The sequence below is a fragment of the Gossypium hirsutum genome, chromosome D03 (genome assembly GCF_007990345.1).
Source record: "Gossypium hirsutum isolate 1008001.06 chromosome D03, Gossypium_hirsutum_v2.1, whole genome shotgun sequence".
Classification (NCBI taxonomy): domain Eukaryota; kingdom Viridiplantae; phylum Streptophyta; class Magnoliopsida; order Malvales; family Malvaceae; genus Gossypium; species Gossypium hirsutum.
This window is the reverse complement of record NC_053439.1, coordinates 27207821-27215164: the sequence shown is the minus strand read 5'-3', so window position 1 is coordinate 27215164 and position 7344 is coordinate 27207821. Positions and strand designations below refer to the sequence as shown.

At 30.8% G+C, this 7344-nt stretch overlaps 1 pseudogene; it reads left to right on the top strand.

The window, feature by feature from the left end:
* The first annotated feature begins 5264 nt into the window (after nucleotides 1–5264).
* On the top strand, nucleotides 5265–7022 carry LOC107950641 (gibberellin-regulated protein 13-like; annotated as a pseudogene).
* The last annotated feature ends 322 nt before the right edge of the window (nucleotides 7023–7344 follow it).

Genomic DNA, 7344 nt, shown 5'->3' with positions numbered 1-7344 from the left:
GGGATAAAATTGGGATTAGAAAATTATTTAATTTGAAAATTAAAGTTTATTTTGGAAAATAGAAATTTATGTATTCGGTTGGATTAAATTATAAAATACTGAGTTAAAAGTTCAAAAAACACATATAATTGGGCCCAAATACAGTGAGAGGCTCAAATCCTCATCATAATACATATTTGGGGAACCACACCCTATTAGTCCCTTTACCTCTCCTAGTTGGACTAGAAAGTTGTTTTTCTATTTGAAATAAATCTCTACAATTCAACAAGGGTTCTACATTCCCTAAACATGCAGAAAATTATAAGAATGTCACATCCTATCAAAATTAATCACACATGAAGAAGAAAGAAAATTTCAATCTCAGATTATACTATAAACATAGCACAACCTGGCATTCAGATACTAATTGTTGGAAAAAATCGATTTAAAAATGGTTTTCTTGCACAACGAAAAATAAAAGTTTGGAAAACCGAGCCAATTTGTGATATTTATAACAATAAACCCTTTAACGAAACTGCACCTGTGTTTTTGGCTAGATGGATCATTGTCGTTCATGGCTTTCAACCAAACAACTTTCTCTACTATTCTCGTACCATGAATGCTTCGAGTGTGGACTCGAACGATTCGAATCAAACACAAAACCAGAAATAGTTTACTTTAGTTTCAGTCTGAAAGCAAAATCTCTCTCAATAGAAATCGACAGAATTGTTATTCCGAAAAATGAAACTAATATTTAGAGAATAAACTCTCAATATTTTCAGATAGAGTAACAATATCTTAAATTTTTTTAATTCACCCTATCGGTGTCATCTATTTATAGAAAGAAAAGGGAAAACCCTTGTTGAATTGTAGAAGTCTATTTCAATAAAAAAACAAACTCCTAGTTTAACTAGGATCAGGCGGGGTGACAACTCTAGTTAAACAAACTAGGATTTTTCGTCCCTCTTTAAACATGAGGGGTTTTTGGGCCTCTCCCATATCGGGTCCAATTACAAATACTTCTTAGACTTTTAATTCAGTACTCTATAATTTGACCAACCCAATATTTATTTTTCTACTTCCTAAAATAAATATCTCAAATTAATTTTAATTAATTAATTTTCCAATTAAATAATTTTCTCAACCAAATTCTAATTTATTTAAAATTATGACGACTTTAGCGTTAAAGAATCTATTAGAAAATGTATTTAATATTTCTACATTCAATGGATTTACTATGACCAAATAATTTATTTTCATTTCAAACTTCATTTTATTTTAAAGCCATAAATTCATTTACAGGTCATTTTCATTTTCATTTAAAGAACCACATTCATTTCCAAATACTTCTCATTTCTCTAACATTTCCATTTCTATCAATTTATGTTCATTTGATTCAACATGCAATTCATTTATAGTTTGAATGATCTAGTGGAAGGACCGAATTGACATATGGATTAGGGCTTCTATGATTTACAATTAAGATTCAGTCTTTCGTCTATTAATTATAAACTCATTTAGTCACAAAGTCATTTTACTATAGCATCATGACTGAGCTCTCCCTAATGACATATCATTACGAAAGCAAATCGATCAGTGCTCGTCCAATGACCTTGTCATAAGTGCATTACCCTCATAGGATATCCTTAATCTCTTTGGGATAAATTCGTTTTCCTGATATGATCATATTATATCTCATGGTAACCATTACATCTTCCTTAATGAAATGTCAATTACTATCAAATAGTAATCAAGTCATTCATCACAAGACGAACGACCCGTGACCACGTTTACTATTCATCAACCATGTAATGCTAATGAGAGGATATCATTTACCCATATCTTGGACTATGAATTCCACTGTTGTGAATGATGCTACCTATTGTAGAAGTCGTATACCCAACGCACCAGCTTTCGGTTCCTTATCTATTTGAACTAAGGCTTTTACTTACATCAAAGTATACGAGTCACACATACATAGTTTGTCATCCACTCAGGATTAAGGTATGCCACAATTTGAATGTCACAAGTTAATGAATCTATAAACAGATTCAGGATCTATTCTTCTTGGGTCCAGTCTGATGTATTATCAGTCTAGTTAGTCACATCTATGTTTCTATCTTCTTGGAGTCATCCACTCTGATGCCCAAGAGAACGCATCTCCCCAATTGGACTTGATAGATGACATATTAGTCTTTCAATCGGTTTGCTCATTTCTAATTAAACTAAAGACATGTTTAGGTTCATCTACTAATATAAGTTGTCCTTCCGTATTACAATCCGACCATGTAATACTGCTTAGTATTAGTTAAACATTAGACAATTAGTGAGCTAATATTTGTTTTTATTTTGCTTTACATGCAAAAACTATATGAGGACATTATACAAAGAATATTAATAATAATTCATGAATAATTTTATTAACCAATCTATTCAAAGAAATTACTAGTGTACATAGATGAAAACATTTCACTTAGGGCACCAGATTCGACAGGAACTACCTGATAGAGAGACTAGTTGGGAATCAACTGCGACATTGATACAGTTCTGAGACAAGTCAAACTAATGTCATTTTGAGAACGAGGTGATGGCATCACGAGAATGGGCGGAGGAGAATGTCACAAGCCACAGATCAAAGCTCGTGTCAAATGCACACAGAGTGTCCAACGGAGGTTAACTGATTAAATGGTGCTCATTTGACTCACTTGAACTGGCCTGGTTCGTGGAACATGTGGAGAAGTCCATCTACTTGAAGCCGTGGTGGCCCAGTGAAACACTCTAGTAAAACTGAAGTTACCATGGTAATTATTGTAAATCATAAGGGATAAATATGTTTAGAGTTTAAACCTCTTAGGATTCTCATATTGTAGATAGACACTAATCTCAATAGTTGATTTAATTCAATCTGCACTGTTGGATCTGCGATAACTCAACTACAAGTAGTGGTCTTCCCCCTCATTTGTAATCATTCCATTTTTTAGTTAAAGAATATATTTGAGAGAACTTACTCAAATACTTGGCATGCATTGCTTTATTGTGACTTTCCAAGTTTTTCCTCATTCGCTTTATTTTCGGTGCCTTAGAAAATTTTCAGGAGAATTTTTAATTTTCAAGAGTTAAGCTAACTTAAGTGAATTTGAAGTAAATAAATTGCCTAGGGCCGCACGATTTATTAGACTAAAGTTTTAGCCTCATAACACTAGCATGTTGTTGCTTGAGTGGAAAATGAAATATATTAACTCAACCTAATTTCAAATTTAGCTCTCATGTATTAACTAATACTACAAATTAGGTTTGTCAATAATATTTAAACCCAAGTTAAATGTAAATTGTAATTGAGTTTTAACGAAGTGAGATTGTAGTTCGGCTAAATGTAAAAGTACTTGGATTTTAGATAAAGTTAAAATAGTAAGTACAATAATTTAATATATATAGGGTTTTTAAATATAAAAATATATAAAATACTTTTTATAGTGGTGCCATGCTGTATGTATGTCTTTATTTTTTAAAAATTACAATGTTATTATGTTCGTATCCTATCGGAACCCAATCGTGCCTTTGTACTCATGCCACGAATCGCCGGCTGAGACCAAGGGAGCTGATTTACTTCTCTTTCTTCAATTTCCAAGATGAAATATATATGAGCCACATAAGACCAAGTAGCAGCAGCAAATAGTTCACGAGAATAGGATAGAGTCTAAGAAATTTGGCCGAAAATCAAAGAACAAACGACAAACAAACAGTTAGGATTCACAAGTCGCAGTTGTCTACGCGTAGGAGTGTAGTTTCTTCCATTGTTTCTTTCTTTTAATCTTCTCTGTTGTTTTAGTTTGTGTTTGTTGGGACATTGGGACCCCATTTTATCACACAAAACCAAATAGAGAGAGACAGACATGTAAGTTCACATGCGAGGGTAGCTCTCTGGTCGTATTCATATATGCTCTTGGTTCACATGGTTGGGAATCAAAGTTGGGCTTGCCAATCTTAATATATTTGTCATGTTTTTATTTTTTTATAGATTTGATGTAAATGATAATCATATATAATTTTATATATTAATTTTAACTAAATTACATACTATTTATTATTAATTATTTATATTTTGTTAAGATTCAATAAATGATAATAAAGAGTATATGTTTAATATTCGAGATAAAATAACCAACAAATGTGAAATGCTAGATTAATTAAATCGCATAGAATACATATTTTTATCGTTAATTTTAGTAGTAATCTTATTATCAAATACTTTTTTAAACTAACATATTATGTACAATGATTTGATTTTAGATTTTGTTCTTTGTTTATATAATTTTCTCATGCATTGTTGATAATATTTATAATAATTTATGTTTTTTAGAATTTATAATTATATAGTTCTGTAATTACAATTTATACTATCAAATATGACATTTGGACTTATAATATAGTTACTCTGTCAATCAAACATGTCTAGAAATTAGAATTAATTATAATTACAAGAGAGCGTAGTTATTACTATAGCAATTACAAGAGAGTGTGATTTAATTCAATTACTTTTTGGTGTCTAACACACCCTAAATTATTAAGGATAAATCAACATTTAGCCCTTAAATTTGATAACTTTTCTCTACTTGGTCCTTGAACCTGTTTTTGGTACGCGTTATTCTCGAAACTTGATTTTTTTTCAATTTTTCACTGAACTTGGATTTGTTAAGGTGTGATGATCTGACGCTTTAAGATTTTGCACATCACTAGCTAAATTTTTAGAAAATTTATATGAAATATAAAAAATATTAACAAATTATAAATCAATTGCACATTATTTATATTTTTTAAAGAATTTCAAGTAATGACATTGCACAATCTTATATTGTCACAACATCATATTTCAATAGAATCCAAATCGAAGAGTCGAATTGAAAAAATCTGTCAAATTCTGATACTAATATGAAAAAAAAAATCTATGATAAAAAGATTAACAATTTCAAAGATTAAAATAATACTTTTTCCTAAATTAACATAATGAAAAGAGGAAACGAAATACTACATACGAAAAGATATATGTAATATAATTGGTAGTACAATTCTAACGTTCAGAAAATGAGTATACGTATAGTATGCGAAGGGCAGATCTATAATTGAGCTTTAGGATTTGCGAAGGCATTCACGTTGGGCTTTGGTCATGTAGTGCAGTCTCAAACTATGCACCACTTTGGACCCTTTTTGATGAATAAGACAAACACTAAAATTCTCCAAATCCTCGATCACATGGGGGAGTTTCGAACTGCCTATAAATATCCCCTTCAATCAAGGGTCTAACAGCCTTCACTTCACCCACAATTTCTCTGTCCATTATCTTTTCACTCTAGCCATTGCGTTGCGTTGCATATTACTAAAAGCCAATGGCGGGGAAACCAACTATTGCGATGCTCTTTCTTGGTGTCATGTTACTTTTACTAGCAGAGAATAATGTGAGTTTCACTCCCAGCTTGATTTTTGCTTCTTTTTTCATTCGACTTTATAGTTGATATATCGTTAGTTTTTAATTTTATATTAGCAAACTGAAAGATAACATATTATGAAAACTGAAATCACTTGGATTTATTTTTAAATGATGTATTTTTATTTAGTTTGTTAACGATTTATAAAATTATAAACTACTAACGTATCAAATATAAATATGATAATATTTTAATTTTATAAATGAATATGATGTATATATGGCCAATCCCCGCTGCAGGCAGCTAGCAACAGCCATGAAATGAGTCGTGAGGCACCAGCTCCGCAGCCCCAGCCACCCGGCAACTTTACAATGGTAAATTAATATTTTAATGAGAATGGATATTGGTGAGAAACTAAACTGGAAAATGAAAAATCTGAGTTTTACAGTGCTCAGTTACATTCAGATTAGTTTTATTAATTTTGAATAAACTATAGTTTAGTTATTAATTAATGACACGTTGGTACTACTCTAATAGCATTAGAAAAAAAAATCATTTAACATATGTTAAAATAGTTAGACATAAAATAAATAATAATTAAAATTTCATGTGATGGCCTATAGTTAAGGGTGTTCATCGAGATAGATATGATTTAAGTTCAAGTCGAGCTAGTCACGTTTATTGTTTGGGTTTTACCCTATTATAATTCAAAAATAAATATAATTAATATAAATTTAAAAATATAGGGTAACTGTATTATTTGATTCTTTTTTATACGGAACACAATTAGTTCCGCTTGACCAAAACTGTTTCTTTTTATAATATAAAAATAAATATTTTATAATCAAATCAATAAAAAATAGCAATTTTAAAATACTATACCAAGTTATTTTTCTTACTTGAAGAAAACTAATAAGATTTAAACCAGTAAATTTTGACTCAATTTAAGTTTAATTTTTTTAGAAACCAGAACAACTCACATTTTTGTTTTGTTAACCGGAATAATGTTATATTAATCACAATTTTTTTCCGACATTGATCCAAATTGAATCATTATTATCGATGTCTCAAACTCATCTCCATTGAGTTGCCCTTTATGCTTTTTCCCAATATTTTGTAATTCTCTTTCCCTGTGGCTTTTTCAGCATGGAATCACTCAAGGCAGCCTTCTTCCACAAGGTGAAAACACAAGCTCTTCTAGTCCAATATTAAAGAAATATAATGAATTTGGAATCAAATTAATTTATTGGCAAGCGTCAGTAGCTTTTTCATAATTTCAATTTGATTTGGTTTCAAATGTAATGCAATGCAACATCGAAATATATGCAGAGTGTGGACCTCGCTGCGGTCAAAGATGTTCAAACACGCAATACAAGAAGCCATGCCTGTTCTTCTGCAACAAGTGCTGCGCCAAGTGCTTGTGTGTGCCGCCAGGCACTTACGGAAACAAGCAAGTCTGCCCTTGCTACAACAATTGGAAGACCAAGAGTGGGACCCAAGTGCCCTTAATCTTGTTAGATATCAAATTACGTTAAAAATTGTGCTTTATATTGATATCGTGTTAATTACATTTTCCACATACAATTTCCAGTAGATTTCAACGGATTATTAATTTTTTTATATGAAGTTGCAGTGGTTGAACCATAGTAGTTCTGAGATTACGAGTGCAGTGCCCTATCAGCATTTAGTACGGGATATGGTTAGACTAATGGTTATGCTTGTTTGTTGTCTATCATCAAGCTAATTGGTCATGCCTTTTAAACATTTACCTTTTACAAAGGATTCTAAATGTTTCATAGGCTTAATGGTTTAAATTTTATTTTTATTTTTTTATTTTTACATCCAAATTTTTTTCAGTGACACCTAAATTAATTATTTTTTTAAAATTGGTACTTCCAACAGTTAACTATAGTCAATGATGACATTGCTCAATCCCAAGTGA